This window comes from Ammospiza caudacuta, chromosome 7 (genome assembly GCF_027887145.1).
Source record: "Ammospiza caudacuta isolate bAmmCau1 chromosome 7, bAmmCau1.pri, whole genome shotgun sequence".
Lineage (NCBI taxonomy): Eukaryota > Metazoa > Chordata > Aves > Passeriformes > Passerellidae > Ammospiza > Ammospiza caudacuta.
Genome location: NC_080599.1, coordinates 3,281,116 through 3,299,750, shown reverse-complemented (window position 1 = coordinate 3,299,750; position 18,635 = coordinate 3,281,116). Strand labels below are relative to the sequence as shown.

Genomic DNA, 18,635 nt, shown 5'->3' with positions numbered 1-18,635 from the left:
ATCATTGAGTCACAGAATCACAGAATTACTGGGTTAGAAGAGACCTTCAAGATGATCAAGTCCAACCCAGCCCCAACACCAGCTCAACTAGACCATGGCACCCAGTGCCACATCCTGTCTTTTTTTAAACACATCCAGGGATGGTGACTCTACCATCTCCCCAGGCAAACCAATCTAATACTTTATCACCCTTTGTGTTGAAAACTTTTTCCTAATGTACAACCTAAATTTCCTTTGGCACAACTTAAAATTCTGTCCTCTTGTTCTGTCAGTTGTTACCTGGAGAAAGAGACCGACCACCACCTGGCTACAACCACCTTTCAGGAAGTTGTAGAGAGGGATAAGGTCACCTCTGAGTCTCCTTTTCTCCAGGCTAATTAACCCCAGCTCCCCCAGCCACTCCTCACAGGACTTGTGCTCCAGACCCCTCACCAGCTTTGTTGCTCTTCTCTGGACACGCTCCAGCCCCTCAGTGTTCTTCCCAAATTGGGGGGCCCAGAACTGTACACAGCACTCAAGATACAGTACAGGGGAAGAATGCCAGGTACACCAGTTCCAAGTGCAAGGGAAGAATGACCTCCCTGCTCCTGCTGGCCACACTGTCCCTGATCCAGGCCAGGAGCCATTGGCCCTCTTGGACACCAGGGCACACTGCTGCCTCATGTTCAGCTGCTGTTGACCAGTTCCCCCAGGTCCCTTTCTGCCTGGCCACTGTCCAGCCACACAGGCCCCAACCTATAGCGCTGCAGGGGGTTATTGTGGCCAAAAATGAAGGGTTTGGCACGTGGATTTATTAAATTTCCTCTCATTGACCCTGCCCATCCCCCCAACCATTCCAGGTCTCTCTGGAGAGCCCTCCTACCTTCCAACAGATGGACACACACTCCCAGCTGAATGTCATCTGCAGATTTACTAATGAAAGGCTCACTCCCCTCATCCATGTGGTCAATAAAAATATTGAACAGAGCTGGCCCCAGCACAGAGCCCTGGGGACACCTCTGGTGCCTGGCTGCCAGCTGGATGCAGCACTGCTCTCCACCACTCTCTGGGCCCATCCAGCCAGTTCTGAGCCCAGCACAGAGTGCTCCTGTCCCAGCCATGGGCTGCAGCTTTTCCAGGAGTGTGCTGTGGGACAGAATGCCAAAGGCCTTGCTGGAGCCCAGACAGACACATCCACAGCCTTCCCTGCATCCACCAGGAGGGTCACCTGGTCATAAAAGGAGGTCAGGTTGGTCAAACACGACCTTCCCCTCCTAAACCCCTGCTGGCTGTCTCTGATACCCTCGGCCATCCTGTAAGTGCTGTGTGATAGCACTCAGTATAAACTGTTCAATTTCCTCACTGGGTACTGAGGTCAGACTGACTGGCCTATAATTACCAGGATCCTGCTCCCCACCTCTGTTGTGAATGGGTATCACATTGGCCAGCTTCCAGTCATCTGCAACCTCACCAGTGAGCCAGGACTGCTGGTAAATGATGGAGAGCAGCTTGGCAAGCTCATCTGCCAGCTCCCTCATCACTCTGGGCTGGATCCCATCTGGTCCCATGGATTTATGAACATCCAAGCAGCTCAGCAGTTCTCTGACTGCCTCCTCCTGGATAACAGGGGGCCCATTCTGCTCCCTGACCCCATCTTCCAGCCCAGGAGGACAGCTGTCCTGAGCCATCTTCCCACTAAAGACTGAGAAAAAGAAGGCGTTAAGCACCGCTGCCTTCTCCTCATCTGCAGTTACTAAGTTCCCTCCCTCATCCAACAGAGAACAAAGGCTGGCCTTACTCTTCCTTTTACCAGTAGTATATTTATAAAAACATTTTTTATTATCCCTTATAAAAGTCACCATTCTAAGTTCAAATTGAGCTTTAGCCACCCTAATTTTTTCCTACATACTCTAGCAGCCCTCTTAAATACTTCCTGAGAGATCTGACCCTCCTTCCAAAGATGATACATCCTTTTTTTATTCCCGAGTTCCTCCAAAACCTCCTTGCCCATCCAGGCTGGATGTTTGCCTTGTTGATTCACCTTTTGGCACACAGGGACAGTTGGTTCCTGTGCCCTCAAGATCTCTGTTTTGTAGCATGTCCACTTTTCCTGAACTCCTTTGTTTTTAAGGGCTGCTTCCCAAGGGACGCTCTGAATAAGTCTCCTAAACAGGCCAAAGTCTGCCCTATAGAAGTCCAATGTAAAAATCTTCTAAATGTTGCTCTTGACTTCACCAAATATTGAGAACTCTCTAATTTCATGATCAATGTTCCCCAGGCAGCCTCCAACCACCACATCTCCCACCAGACCATCTTTATTTACAAACAACAGATCTAACATAGTCCCTCCCCTGCTGGGCTCACTCACCAGCTATGAAAAAAGTTATCCTCCACAAACTCTAGAAATTTCCTGGACTGGCTTTTTTCAGCTGTACTGAGTTCCCAGCAAATGTCTGGCAGGTTGAAATCACCTACAAGAACAAGAGCTGATGAACCTGAAACATTCTCTAGCTCCTTATAGAATAAATTGTCCACCTCTTTTTCCTGGTTCAGTGGACGATAACAGACTCCCAGGAGGATGTCAGCCTCGTTGGCCTTCCCCTTAAGTCTTACCCATAGAACATGTAATTTCATCATCATTAATTTCAATACCTGTTGTCCAAACCTCTCTAATATAAAGGGCCACCCCTCCACCTCTTCTCACTTTCCTGTCTCTGCTGAAGAGCTTGTAGCCATCCAGCACAGCACTCCAGCCATGTGAGTCATCTCATGATGTTTCCCTGATGGCAATTACATCACAGCTCTGCAGTTGGACCATGGCCTCCAGCTCTTCTTGTTTGTTACCCATGCTGCCTGCAATGGTATACATGGACATGGAAGGAAGATGTCACGATAGCAGATGATCTCCAGGCAGTGCCACGTGTGACAGGAAACACAACACGTTTCAACTGTGTTTCCAGGGGAAGCCTATGGCACAAGAAAGACTCCTCACTCCTTAATGAACTGAGAATTGATTATCTAAAGGATGGTGATGGACTGAGAGTTGGTGATCTGAGAAACAGATGAATTTGAAATTTGGTGGGGGGGGGGGGAAATGTTTTTAGAAAGTTTTCATTCTTTCTGTGTATTTCTTTTTACATATAGTTGTAAATTAATTAATAAAGTTGTCTCTTCTTTATTTCTAGAGAGAGCCTGCTTTGCTCTATTCCTAGTCACATCTCACAGCAGACACCAAAAATAATGTATTTTCATGAGAGCATTAGCATTGTGCCAGCATCAAACCATGACATTAGACACTTGGACACAGTCAGATCTCTAGGGTCTGTCCTCCAGACGCTGATCACAGAATCACAGAAATTCAAGGCTGGAAGAGACCTGTACGATCATCAAGTCCAACCTCATGTTCTAACAATTCAACTAGATCATGGCAGCAAGTGCCACATCCAGTCTTTTTTTGAACTCTTCGAGGGATGATGACTCCACCACCTCACTGGGTAGATGATTCCAGTATCTGACCACTCTTTCTGTAAAATACTTCCTTCTTAATTCTAGCTTGCATCTCCCTTGACGCAGCTTGAGACTGTGTCCTCTTGTTCTATCTGTTGTCGCCCGGAGAAAGAGACCGACCCCCAGCTCACCACAGCCACCCTTCAGGAAGTTGAAGAGAGTGATAAGGTCATCCCTGAGTCTCCTTTTCTCCAGGCTGAACAACCCCAGCTCCCTCAGTCGTTCTTCATACGGCTTGTGCTCCAAGTCCCTCACCAGCCTCATTGCTCTCCTCTGGACACGCTCAAGCATCTCAACGTCCCTCCTAAAGTGAGGGGCCCAGAACTGGACACAATACTCCAGGTGAGGCCTCACCAGTGCCGAGTACAGGGGAAGAATGACCTCCCTGCTCCTGCTGGCCACACCATTCCTGATACTGGCCAGGATGCCATTGGCCCTCTTGGCCACCTGGGCACACTGCTGGCTCATGTTCAGTCGACTGTCAACCAGCACCCCCAGGTCCCTTTCCACCTGAGCACTGTCCAGCAACACCGTCCCCAGCTTATATCGGTGCAGGGGGTTATTGTGGCCGAAGTGCAGTACTTGGCACTTGGACTTATTGAAGTTCATCCCATTTGATTCTGCCCATCCATCCAACCGTTCCAAATCTCTCTGCAGAGCCCTACGTCCCTCTAGCAGATCTACACACGTTCCCAATTTAGTGTCATCTGCAAATTTGCTAATGAAAGACTCTAAATCCTCATCCATGTCGTCAATAAAAATATTGAACAGAACTCGCCTCAGCACAGACCCCTGAGGGACACCACTGGTGACTGGTCGCCAGCTGGATGCAGCACCATTCACCACCACTCTCTGGGCCCGGCCATCCAACCAGTTCTGAACCCAGCAAAGAGTATTCCTGTCCAGACCACGGCCTGCGAGTTTGTCTAGGAGTAAGCTATGGGAGACAGTGTCAAAGGCCTTGCTGAAATCCAAGTAAACAACATCTACAGCCTTCCCTGCATCCACTAGCTGGGTTACCTGGTCATAAAAGGTGACCAGGTTGGTCAAACATGATCTACCCCTCCTAAATCCATGCTGGCTGGGTCTGATACCCTGGCCATCCTGCAAATTTTGCATGATGGCGCATAATATAAACTGTTCCATTATTTTGCCAGGTACAGAGGTCAGGCTGACTGGTCTATAATTGCCAGGATCCTCCTTTGCACCTTTTATGTGAATGGGTATCACATTAGCCAGCTTCCAGTCATCCGGAACCTCACCAGTAAGCCATGACTGTTGGTAAATGATGGAGAGTGGCTTTGCAAACTCATTTGCCAGCTCTCTCATTACCCTGGGGTGGATCCCGTCTGGTCCCATAGATTTATGAGTATCCAAGCATTTCAGTAGTTCTATGACAGCCTCCTCTTGGATAATGTGGGGACCATTCTGCTTCCTGACACCATCAACCAGCCCAGACGGGTGGGTGTCTTGAGGGCAAGTTATCTTCCCATTAAAAACTGAGGCAAAATAGGCATTAAACACTTCTGCCTTCTCCTCATCTGCAGATACTAAGTTCCCACCTTTGTCCAATAAAGAACAAAGGCTGGTCTTACCTTTCTTCCTACCATTAATATATTTATAAAAACATTTTTTATTATCCTTAACAGTAGTCGCCATTCTGAGTTCGAACTGAGCTTTGGCCTCCCTAATTTTTTTTCTGCATACTCTAGCAGCCCTCTTGAATACTTCCTTAGAGACCTGACCCTTCTTCCAACGCTGATACATCCTCTTTTTATTTTTAAGTTCCTCCAAAACTTCCTTGCCCAGCCAGGCTGGACGTTTACCCCGTTGACTGATCTTTCGGGACACAGGGATGGTCTGTTCCTGCACCCTCAAGATCTCTGTTTTGAAGTATGCCCACCCTTCCTGAACTCCTTTGTTTTTAAGGGCTGCTTCCCAAGGGACGCTCTGAATAAGTCCCCTGAACAGGCCAAAGTCTGCCCTCCGGAAGTCCAGTGCAAGAGTTTTACTGGTGCTCTTTCTGACTTCACCAAATATTGAGAACTCTATTATTTCATGATCACTCTGCCCCAAACGACCTCCAACCACCACATCTTCTACCAGCCCATCTCTATTTGCAAACAGCAGATCTAACATAGTCCCTTCCCTGGTGGGTTCATCCACCAGCTGCAACAAAAAGTTGTCCTCCATACATTCTAAGAATTTCCTGGACTGCCTTTTTTACTGCTATATTAAGTTCCCAGCAGATGTCTGGTAGGTTGAAGTCACCCACAAGAACAAGGGCTGATGATCTTGAGACATTGCCTAACTGCTTATAAAATAAGTCATCTACTTCTTCTTCCTGGTTGGGTGGATGATAACAGACTCTCAATATGGTGTCAGCCTTGTTGGCCTTCCCTTTAATTCTTATCCATAGACATTCAACTCCATCTTCCTTTGTTTCAATTTTGATGGCATCAAAAGTTTGCCTAATATAAAGGGCCACCCCACCTCCTCTTCTTCCTTTCCTATCTCTTCTGAAGAGCTTGTATCCATCCAGTGTAGCACTCCAGTTATGTGAGTCATCCCACCACATTTCCATGATGGCAACTACAACATAGCTCTGCAGTTGCACCATGGCCTCCAGCTCTTCTTGTTTATTGCCCAAACTGCGTGCATTGGTATACATGCACCTCATCTGGGCTACTGACTTCACCCCTATCTTAGCCTTGCAATTCTTGGGCCTGTTTCCAGATAGCTCAGCTGGTTCTCCTTCCCCCTTCAAACTTAGTTTAAAGCTCTCTCAATGAGGTCTGCCAGTTCATGAGCTAAAAACCTTTTGCCCTTAACAGAGAGGTGTACCCCATCTGGTTCCAGCAGAGAAGATGTTGTAAAATTTTCCCCATGATCAAAGAATCCAAAATTTTGCCGGTGACACCAACCCTTAAGCCACTTGTTGATGATGCAGATTCTTCTATTTCTTTCATCATTTTCCTCCGCCACCAATGGGACTGAGCAGAACACTACCTGTGCTCCTGCCCTATCAACTACCTGACCCAGTACCTTGAAGTCCTTTCTAATTGCCTTGACACTCCTCAATCTCATCACTACCAGCCTGGAGTATCAGCAGTGGGTAATAATCAGAGGGCTGAATCAGCCCAGGAAGTCTCTCAGTGATATTTTGTACCCAGGCCCCAGGGAGGCAACAGACTTCCCTGTGGGATGGGTCTGGTCGACATATGGGGCCCTCAGTTCCCTTCAGGAGGGAATCACCTCTAAATGATGCTCCACTAAAGATAACAGCTGGTGCTGTGGATAAGTATTGTGAACTTTACCATCATATTTAGTTAAAGCTATCTGTAAAGAAACAGAATGCTTAATTCTCTATTTAAGATATTAGTTAGCTAATGGTACTACAATTGAATATGGTTCATGTCTCTAGAATTCTAATATTCTCTCACTACCTTTCATAATCAAATGAGCAAAAAGTTCCAGTTGAGTGGTAGTAGTTCTAGATTGTTTTACAGGTAAAAATACTCATTCTAAAATAACAAAAGGATTAGCTTGAGTTTTAACCTATTGATAAATCAAGGCGAAAGGATGCTTGGCATAATTGCCATCTTCTTTGCTCTGGTTGATGATCATCAATTGAACTGGAACATCTTCAATCAGATGATGTGCATGTGAGGTAGCAACCTTTGTGGCAATGTGATCTAAGGCTTGCTGTTGTTTCTTAATCTTGGGTCCGGCGTTCATCTGCTTGAGACGAAGTACTTAAAAACTGTATTAATGGTTCAAGTTCTTTCTAAATTATCTTACATATAGTTCTAATCTATTAAATATCTTCTACTAACTTCTGGATATCATGTACAGTTTTAATTTCAATGGTAATGGTGAGTTTTTGTGGCTTCACTACAGACTGATCAATCTGCTACTTGAAATATTTCTAAGGAGCAGAAGATTGCTCCTTATCAGGAGCAATTTTTATACTCCTTTCTTCTAGCAAAACTGTCACAGTTTTTAGAAGAGTTACAGAGTCTAATTATTTTCCAGCCATTAATATATCATCCATGTAGTGATAGATGATATACTCAGGGAATTGCTGCCAAACAGGTTCTAATGCCTAAGCCACATAATTTTGGTACATTGTAGGGGAATTTTGCATGCCTTCGGGGAAACAAATCCATTCATACCTTTTGTAGGGTTCTGCCTTATTGATAGATGGAACAGAAAAGGCAAAATTACTAGTGTCTTCTGGATGCAAGGGGATGGTGAAAAGACAATCTTTGAGATCAATGATCAATAGATTCTATGACTCAGGTATCATAGTAGGAGATGGAAGACTAGGTTGCAAGGCACCCATACTTAGAATTACTGCATTAACAGCACGTAAGTCATGTAGCAACCTCCATTTCCCACTCTTTTTCAGGGTGGTAAAAGTTGGAGTGTTCCAAGGGCTAGTGGATGGCTTTATGTGTCCTTCCTCAAGCTGTTCTTGCACTAATTGTTGGATTATGGGGAATTTTTCCTTTGACAGCGGCCCCTGATCAATCCACACAGGTGTATTAGTGGCTAAGCTAATTTTGAGGATTGGCTGCCCCCCAGTGGCCGCTGCTAGAAAGGCTGTGTGACAATGGTAGCTTTTAATTGACTTAACAGATCCCCACCAAGAAGACCTAGTAAAGAACCAGGAGTTTGCATGACATAAGGCCTTGTAGACACATTCACTCCATCTGGGAAAGTAAAAGTAATTATTTCCCTGCTCATCTGAGTTGCCTGAGTCCCTCCAGTACCTGCAATGCCTAAAGTAGGATTGACCAATGCCCAAGTTTTTGGCCATATTGTGTTTGAAATTATGGTTACATCTGCTCCAGTGTCAATTATGAGTTTCTTTGTAATAGAATCACCATTAGGATGTGTCAGGGTTACCTGTTTGTCTGGTTTACCTCTTGTGATGTCCATGGCCCAATATACTTCTGGTTTACCTGTGGAAACAAAACTTCCTGTTCCCCATTCCTTGTAGCCTGTACAGGGGACACAAGGCTTAAAAGGAACAAGCTGAGCAATTCGTGAACCTTTGGTAATAGATACAGGAGGGAAAAATGTTCTGACCATAATTTTAACAACCCCTTGATAGTCTGCATCAATAACCCCAGGAATTACATCCAATCCCTTTTTACTGGCAGATGATCTCCCTAACAGAAAAGCACTAAGCCCGTTCCCCACGGGTCCTTTTACATTACTATCTATCAGGTGCACAGCAGAGTCCGTGATGGTCACGTCTATTGCGGTTTCTACATCCACTCCGGCGCTTCCAGAAGTTGATGATCTGAGTGAGTAAAGTCCTCCTCCTCCTCCGTGGGAGGCTGAGCTCTCCAGGCAGCTCTCTGTACTTGTTGTGTGATGCCCGGAGAGAAGGCGTTCCGAGACCCGTTTCCCTGGAACCGACATTCTTTAGTATTGTGGTTATCTTTTTTTCAGATAGAACAAAATTTTTTCATAGTTGCAGAGTGACACTGACTCCTAACATGTCTGATTTTACCACATCCAAAGCAGTTAATGTTCTTTCCTTTGGCTCCCTTTTGCAGTAAAGGGAGCAATGGTTTTAGAACCATTAGAACCATTTAGAACCATTAGAAAGCAATGGTTTTACTGCATCCTGTACTGCAGCAACTACATAAGCTGCTTTTTGTCTCTCTGTAGTTCTAGCCATGAGTTCCAGCATTTCTGTAACATCAGCTCCCTTCTTTATTTTTCCCAAAATCTGTTGAGTTTTATCATTAGCATTGTCAAAAACAAACATATTAAACAATTGTACCTTTGTGTCTGAATCCAAACAAGGATGATCATAGATAGCTTTTTGCAATCTGTCTAAAAATTTATCAAAGTCCTCATTCATTCCTTGGTGAATCTGTGTAAAAGACTTAGTGTGTAATCCATCTGGAAGTGCAAGGATAGCATTATATGCTAGTTGTTGATTCATCTGCAAGACTTGATCAATGCTCCTAGCCTGGGCAGTGGCAGTAGCCCAGGGCCCTTTGCCAAGTAACTGTTGTGCTGTTCAACCATACAGAGGATCACCCTGCACTCTAGGTGCTTCCTGAGCACACTTCTCCTCCTAGCTTTTATGAAGCATCACCTGCCGATGGGGTGGCATTATGAGTCTTATTAGGGTATACACATCAGCTGGAATTAATATGTTAGATGTAAAAATATACTGCAAAAGTGACTGTGCAAGTTGGGATTTTAAACCAAATTGTGAAATTGCAGCTCTTAACCTCTCTAAAATCTCCTAGTTGAAGGGTTTTCAAACTCTACTTGCAGCATTAGTTACTACAGGAAAAGCTTCTACATCATTGCAGAGAAAAGTCCCTTCTACAATAGCTTCTGGAATAACTCCCTTCCACTTTTGTTTCTGAGCTTCTTCTATTCCAGGGTCACATTCCAACTCTAATTCCACATTCTTTACCGCATGAGAGGGAGGATTTTGTCTAATCGGCTCGAATGCTGCCTCAGAGACAAACTGAGAGGGTGGTAACTGGTTTCCTGGTTGTCTGTCTGAACCTGCTATCATTGGCAAGTCCATTTTCTCAAAAGAATAGTCTCTTTTGGGGACAACTGAATCCTTTTGTTGAATTACCAATTTTTGCAAACTGTCCACTAAAGACTTTTAATCCTGTTCCATAGAAGTATTACTCATAATAACATCTCCTTATCCTTTTCACTTTCAGCATGTTTAGTTTCTAAGTTACTGTTATCAATAGTTTCTTCACTCTGAGTACAACTGTCCTTTGGTCTGCAGCCTAAGCCCCTGAAGAGGCAGCAGCTTCCTCATTCTCGCTCTGAGCTGGAGGAGCAGTCAGTGTAATGCTCCATTCTGAGCTGAGGGGTTGTTTGCTGTGTGAGAGAATGTCTAAGGTGGTAGAAAGCAGTTGCTGAACTGAAGTTACTGGAAATGCCTGAGGCTGTTCTGACTCAGAGGCAAGGGCTGCACATGCCGCAGCAGCAGCTTTCCTCTCTGCCTTCAGGGCTTGTAACACCTCCATGATAATTTTCCACAAAGTAGCATATTTAGACACCTCTTTTGCCTCACTCCCGCCAGATGCAGTACAGTCCCACAACATCCAACCCACAGCTTCCCATGTCAAAATCTCAAAAGCAACCTGTGCTCCTGTGTAGAAAGCGAGGGGAGACGAACCATCCTCTGATCAGCATCGAACTCCAATTTATTGATCCAGCATGCACATTTTATAACCGTGTTAATTAAGTTCATACATATTGCAAAACCCAAGCTCATCATTGGTTACAGATTAAACACCAACCCCTCCTTTTGTTTTCAATACTTGTGGTTTGTTATTGAAACCAAGATTTGTTTTCTCAGCCTGATATGAATGGTTCTCAAGGCCTTCTTGTTTGTCACTTTTGCTTTCCCAAAACTTATCCAAGGACAAGATATTTACTTGTTATTAAAAAACAAGCCTGAGAACTCTGCCGTTTACAGAAATGTGGGAAGCATGAGGCCCTGAGGTATCACAATGGATGGTTCCATGAAGCCACAGAGCTTCACACTCTCCTCTTGGTTACATGGATTCTACAAGACACTGGAGTGTGACAGGGCCCCTATAGTCCCATGAGTCACCAGAGTGTCACAATGTGCCCAGGAAGCACTGCAGTGTGACAATGTCCCCAGAGGCACTGCAGTGTCACAGAGGAGCAGCACTGGAGTGGGCACAGCACCAGGGAAGGTTTGGCAGTGTTCCCATCTGTGTGAGACAACAATGGTGGCAACACCAATGTTTCCCTGTCTATGATACCACAGTGGTTCCAAACTGAGCATTCCTCTCTCTGTGACACCACAGCAGTGGCAGCCCTAAATCCCTTCTCTGTGACACCACCATAGTGGAAGCCACAATGTTCTCCTCTCTTTGACACCACAGTGGTTACAGCCCCAATGTTCCCCTCTCTGTGACACCACGGCAGTGGAAGCCCCAAAGTTCCCCTCTCTATGACACTGCAGGGTTGGCTGTCCAAAGTTCTACTCTCTATGGCAGCACCACAGTGGCAGTTCCAACATTCCCCTCTCTGTGACACCTCAGCATTTGCAGCCCCAGTGTTTCCCTGTCAGTGACATGACAGCAGTGGCAATACCAATGTCCCCCCTGTCTATGACACCAAAGCAATTGCAACCCCAGTGTTCCCCTCTCTGTGACACCACAGGGGTGGCAGTCCCAAATGCTCCCCTGTCTGTGACACCACAGGGGTGACTCCCCCAGCATTCCACTCTCTGTGATCTCACTGAGATTGCAGTCCCAACATTGACTTTTGTATGACAAAACAGGGGTAGCAGCCCCAAGGTTCTCCTGTCTTCGAGCCCACAAGGATGGCAGCCCAAACATTCCCCTCTCTGTGATACCACAACAGTGGCAGCCTCAGCATTCCCTTGTCTGAGGAATCAGACCAGAGTCAGCCCCAACATTTCCTTCTCTGTGACACCATAGATGTGGCAGCATCAAGTCCCCCTCTCTGTGACACCACAGCAGTAGAAGCCCCAGAGTGCCTTGTCTGTGACACCACAGCTTTGGGAGCCCCAACATTTCTCTCTGTATGACTCCATGGTAGAGGCAGCCCCAATATTCTCCTCTCTATGACAATACAGAACTGGTGGCCCCAGTGTTCCCATGTGTATGATACCACTGTGGTGGCAGCCCCAACGGTCCCCTCTCTGTGACACCTCAGTGATGGCAGTCCCAGTGTTCCCTTCTATGACACTACAGCAGCAGCCACCCCAACATTCCCCTCTCTGTGACACCACAGCTGTGGCAGCCCCAGTGTTCCCCTCTCTGTGACACCACAGCTGTGGCAGCCCCATTGTCCCGGTCTCCGTGACACCACAGTGGTTGCTGCCCAAACGTTCCCCTCTCTGTGACACCACAGCTGTGGCAGCAGCACTAGAACAGAAGCAGCAGCCGTGGAACACCAGGGGAGCAAGGGGGGAGCAGAGAAGGAGCAGTGGAACAGTGGGAGATGAGCGGTGTTGGAGCAGCAGAGGAGCAGCAGTGGAAGAGCAGACGAACCGTGCTGAAAAGCACAGCACAGCTTTTGAGCAGCAGTGGAGTGAGCATGGAAAAGGTGGAACAGTGGTGACACAGGAACTACAGCCATGGAATGGTGGTGGCACAGGAACTACAGCCATGGAACAGTGGTGGCACAGGGACTACAGCCATGGAAAAGTGGTGGCATGGCCCCGCAGCTGTGGAGCAGCGCCTGAGATGCCGAAGCTGTGGGACACAGAGCGGCTCCCAGCGCTGTGTCCTGCAGGAGCCGGCCCCGCACACATCAGAGCAATGCCCCTCAGGCTGAGCCAGATCTGGCGCACAGATAGGAATTGCTGCTGGGCTGTGCAAGGCGTGGATCGAGTGCATTTAATGGTGGCCTGGGGGTTCGATCCTGCTCATTGTGGCTGCTTTTGTGCTGTTGGGACCATTCCAGTTCATCTGAAGTCATGAACTCAGGAGAAACTTGGGACAAAAGGAATCAAAGTGCCTTCTGTCCTGCTGTCTTGGTTTGGAAAGACAGGTGCCTGCTAAGGAAGGCAGGAGCCTCTCCTGAAATGGAGAATGTGAACCCTCCCCCTGGGAATTGCTATAAATTTTAAATTAATGGGGTCTCAGGTAAAAAATATGGGAGCAGGAAATAACATTTCTGTAATAGGGAAGAAAATAAAAGGATAAAATCAACAATGCAGTAAACTAAAAAAGCACTTACAGAGTCAGAACACAACCTGACATCCTGTTGGTCAGGCTGTTGGTAGCAATCCAAGTGGAAATGTGGCTGCAGTCCTCCTGGAGTGGTAGGTGTGGTTCTGTTGGAGAAGGGCTCCTGTAGAAAAGGGTGTAGTGTTGCTCAGAGGATCCAATGGAAGAAGAGGCAGCTGCTGTTCCTCTGGGAAATCCAGTAGAGAAGCTGCTGTTCCAGAATCTCCAGATTCTATCTGGCTAGAATGATTGGCTCTTCCCTCTGGGCGGAGCATCTCCCAATGGGATGCTGTAGTTCTCATCAGCCATGCAGTGACATTCAATAGTCTGTTATCAGCAGATGTGCCCCCCAGAGGGAGGACTGTTTGTGGAAGAGATAAGGAAAACTGCCATACAGATGGCAAATAGAATCCATCTTGCCTGCAATCTGGGACACCTGCAGAGAAAGATATCTTGGTAGAAGTTTAATGATTTCTGATTTGGGAACCGAAGTGGGTCAGTTATTGGCCTGTGGTTTGTTCTCATCCAGAAAGATGTTCCAAAGTACTGCAATTTGGCATTAAAAACCAGGAACGTTCCTCTTCATCTGGATATTGCACATGGACTACAGAGCTATTTGTGGTCATTAGGATAGGAAAAAAACTGGAAATCTTTTCCTGATTTCACTCTTTCTTCCTGTCTCTGGGATTAGGCCTCCAACACTCCCTGCAGGTCTTCTTTCCATGATCTGCTCCTCTGGAGTTGGGATGTAACAAATCAGCAGTGGGAAGAGGGAGGACAATGGACCGTCACAACTGCAGACTCTGTTTTTATGGCCTCTGGATTTCCAGTGCTTAGAAATTGTTATGTTTTAAACTGTCTGAACAAATTCCACATTTTGCACTTTTTCCCTTGCAGAAAACCTTCCTTTGTGCTATTTAGGAACTGACCCTGGGAAACACCTCATTGCAGATGCTTTTCTGTTGGTTTTGCTAAGAGATGACAAGAAAATCAGCACAAGGGGCAGGGATGAGGGAAAGGGAAGAAACAATTCCTTTCTTTTCTCTTCCTTGTAGAAACTCTCCTCTAGAGGTTGTGCTTCAGCCAGAGACTTCCTAGGCCAAGGGCTGAGGGAAGCAATTCAGCTGAGGCAGTTGAGACATCTCCCTGGTCTGTAGCCCTGGGGCTAGCAGGGGACACGGGTGCCCCCCTTGCAGCCCTTGCACCCCCTGGAATGGGGAATTCCTCCTGCCTCTGCCAGGCGCTCATGATCCTGGCATTAGCCCTGGCCTGGCTGCTCCTGCTCTGAGCTCCCTGCCATGGGCATTGCTAGTGCTGGAGGGCAGCAGGGAGGGATTCAGTGCAAACCTGGGAGGTGCCAGTGGGCTCAGAGATGGCTGCAGGTGACAGTGACACAGTGACGGGAGGTGCAGATGGACACAGGGACAAGACAACGCCTCTGGGAAAACCTCTTGGAAATTTTGGGGACTTGGAGTGTAAAATACACACAAACACAGACACACAGACACAGAATACTGCAAAGCATTTCCCAGCTGTCTTAGGTTGGACATGGGGGGTGTATTCTATTCCTATCTGATGGGGCAGTTATCTTCTGTTAATTGAGCAGTTTTCTTTATCTCTTCCACAACCCATCCTCCCTCCCAGGAGATATCTTCTGTTAATGGGCCATTGAGTGCCACTGCATGACTGATAAAATTCCATCATCCCATTGCGAGAAGCTCCGCCCAGAGGGAGGAGCCAAGCATTCCTACCTGGATATAATCAGAGAGCTGGAAGACCAGAGTCAGCCTTTTCCACTGGATTTCCAGAGGAAGAGCAGGCCCAAAACCACCACCACTGGACCTTCAGAGGAAAACTCCACCCTCCTACAGGATCCCTGCTTCAACAGAGCCACACCTGTCACTGCAGGAGGAATACAGCCACTGTTTACTGGGACTGCTACCGCCACTGCGCCCCACAGGGTATCAGGTCGTATTCTGAATCTGTTAGCACTTTTTCTTTGTACTATTGCATTTATATTTTAATTTTACTGCTAAATAACTTTTATTCCTATTCCCATCTCTTTTGCCTTAGAGCCACATAATTTCAAAATTATAACAATTCGGGGGGAGAGTGTTTACCTTTTCCATTTCAAGGGAGGCTCTTGCCTTCCTTAGCATACACCTGTCTATTCAAACTGAGACAACGCCTCAGGACTCCCAGGCAGTTTTGGAGGAAGTCAGTGCCCCTTTCCCCCTCTCTCCTGCTCCATCTCCCAGCCCAGCACGGCTCCCAGCTGCAGGACAATGCCGCTGCAAACCCCGTCCTGCCAGGGATGCAATGGCGGGGAATCTCCTTCTCCTTCCCTGTGGCACAGAGACAAATCGCATCCTGTCCTTGTCCTTTCTCCTACAGGCAAGAAGCTGAGGATGGAGACCTGGGAGGACAAATCCCCACAGCAGAACCTTGTGGAAAAGGCTGTTTTGAGCAGCTCCGAAGCACAGGACTCCAACAGAGACAAAAAGCACTCGAGATCCCATAGGAGGAGGGGCTCCAAATCCAGCCCAGGGTGTTCTGAGGAGCAAAGACCCACCCTGTGCCAGGAAGGTGGAAAGAGCTTCAGCTAGAACTCGGAGCTGGTGGTGCATGAGCAGTTTCACAATGGGGAGAAGCCCTACAAGTGCTTGGAGTGTGGGAAAAGCTTTTGCCAGAGCAATTTCCTGATCCACCACCAGATGATCCACACTGGGGAATGGCCCTACAAATGTGGGGGATGTGGGAAGGGCTTCAGGTGCAGCTCTAAGCTCGTCACCCACCAACGCATCCACACCAGGGAACAGCCCTATGAGTGTCTTGAGTGTCCAAAAAAGTTTCACACCACCTCCACTCTCCTCAGGCACCAGTAGATTCACACCGAGGAGAGGCCCTTCTGCTGCCCCAACTGCAGGAAGGGCTTCACCCGCAACTCCCACCTCATCACCCACCGGCGCATCCACACTAGGGAGAGGCCCTACGAGTGTCTCCAGTGTGGGAAGAACTTCACCCAGAGCTCTCACTTGATCAAACACCAATGGAGGCACTGGTAAGGGAAACTCTGCAAATGCCCCAACTGCAGGAAATGCTTTGTGCACTGCTCCAGCTTCATCCCCCATTGGAGTAGCCACATTTGGAAGAACCCTGGTGATCCATGTTCCCTGTCATTAATGCTTGAAAGAGTCCTGTCCCTTTTCCTGCCCCTGCCAATGACATGATGTGGGTCCAAGAACATGAGGGTCTGGCCATGGTTGCGTCATTATATTCTCTCCCAAATCAGATCATTGCTAGGGGTAGGAAAGGGATTCTCTCTTCCCCAAGGAGAAGGGTGTCCTTTCCAGGCACGAGTGAATATGTGGCCGGGAAGAGACAGTCGGTGGTGTTGCAGTATTCCCTGAAAATAGTTTTTCTGATCTCTACTGTTATCAGTGTTGCTGTTCCTGTTTGTTCCTTATCTCGTTGCTGTTACCAGTAAATTGTTCTTATCCCAGCCCAGGATCTTTGCTGTTTGTGCTTTCCATGGGAGGCGGGAGGGCAGCGAGGGCACTGTGGTTTTAGCAGGAGCAGGAAATTGGGGAATCCCATTCCTGAACCCCGGCCCATGAAAACCAAGCATCCCAGCTGATCCCAGCCCTGGTGGCCATAGCAGCAGCCTTGGGAGCGGGTCCCTGGCTGGGGCTGTGGGAACCTCTTCCCTCTGGTGCCCAGGGACAGGAGTGGAGGGAACGGCTGCAGCTGAGTCGGGGCAGGCTCAGGTTGGATGTCAGGAAAAGGTTTTTGCCCAGAGGCTGCTGGGGCCCTGCCCAGGCTCCCCAGGGAAGGGTCCCAGCTCCAGGGCTCTCTGAGCTCCAGCAGCGTTTGGACAGTGCTCCCAGGCCCAGGTTGGCATTGTTGGGGTGTCCTGTGCAGGGCCAGCAGTTGGACTGGAGGATCCTGATGGGTCCCTCCCAGCTCAGCCAATTCTGTGGTTCTGGGATCCCATGAGCCTGGGGATGGGGCTGCCAATGGTTGCCATGGCAACGGGATGTGGCTGCAGGCCTGAGCTGGTGTCCATGGCAACCACCCCTGGCATGGAGTCTCCATGGAGCTGCCAAGGGACTGACCATAGCAACAGGGGGTTTGTGATGGTTGCCATGGAAACTGACCATAGCAAAAGGGAGGTGGTGATGGTTGCCATGGAAACAGACCATAGCAAGAGGGCACTGGTGATGGTTGCCTGCTAAGGATCAGATTTGTCACAGGCCCTCAAAGGTGTTCCATAGGGACTTCCCAAGAGTCTCCAGGCTGTTCCAGAGCTGGAATGTCACAGGCACAGACCGGGGCTCCATGGAGACCTGCCAGGGCTTTCTGGGGATGGTAAAGAGCCCTGTGGTCAGAGGCAGTCTCAGCCATTCCATGGTGACATCCCAGGGCACCTTGGGCCGCAAAGGCACCGATCTGTCACAGGCACTCATGGGGACTCCAAAGTTACATCCCAGGAGTCCCCAGGCTGCCAAAGAGCCAGGACGTCCCAGACACTCACAGGGGTTCCAGTCATGGGCACAGTGGGATCTTCAGGCAGAGTTTATTAGAGAAGATCCTCTTGGGTCTTGAGGTTCAGAAAGGAGCCCCAACAGCCCCCACAGATACCAAAATGTCACCATTCAATCAGAGATAACACAGACTCCGATCACAAGTCTAAGGGCTCAAAGCCACCCTTTTTTCAATCCTCTTCTTTTATACCTTAATTTCCTAGAGGTGGACATCATTGGTCATTTAATCAACATATTTCACATGATTGGCTAATTAAGACAACACTCTTCATTAAAAATTTTATGGAAAAAACAACCTATTACAAATATTGTCATGGTGCCAGTTATTGATGTTTGTTTTATGCTGGGCCTTTCTGGGGGCTCTCTGGATGTGGGAAACCCTCCTGTAGCAGTTCTGTGCCAGGTAAAAGGAAATGCACACGACTTTTTTTGTCTTCAGCTTCTTGTTTATTGTTATCTTCTCTAAAGTTTTGCATGCTGTGTATACCAGGTTCAGCAAGCTGGACAAACACCTCAAAATGGCTCTAAAATGTACGGTTTCAAGGTCTTTTAAAGTTGTCTTACCCAATTAACTCTTAAAACTTACATTATTTCTACTTATCGACCAATAACTCATCCCTTGACTGTCCAGGTAACCTCTGCACTGTGCTTTCCTTGACCAATCACCCTGTGCCACCAACACTGCAGAAAATGGAGTGGATGAAGAAGAAGACAGGGACTACATCCAACTTCCTCCATCTTGCTTCCTATCTACATCATATTAAAAATCCCAAAATCTAAATTTCTCACCCAAGGGACATGCTATACTACCCTATAATCTATTTATGACTTTGGTAAATTGTAATCTGTCTCAAACTCCTGGAAGTCC

At 47.6% G+C, this 18,635-nt stretch overlaps 1 pseudogene; it reads left to right on the top strand.

Moving 5' to 3' along the window:
* The window catches only part of LOC131560181 (zinc finger protein 420-like), a 202,338-nt pseudogene extending 186,050 nt beyond the window's left edge, over positions 1 to 16,288 (top strand).
* Positions 16,289 to 18,635: the final 2,347 nt, after the last annotated feature.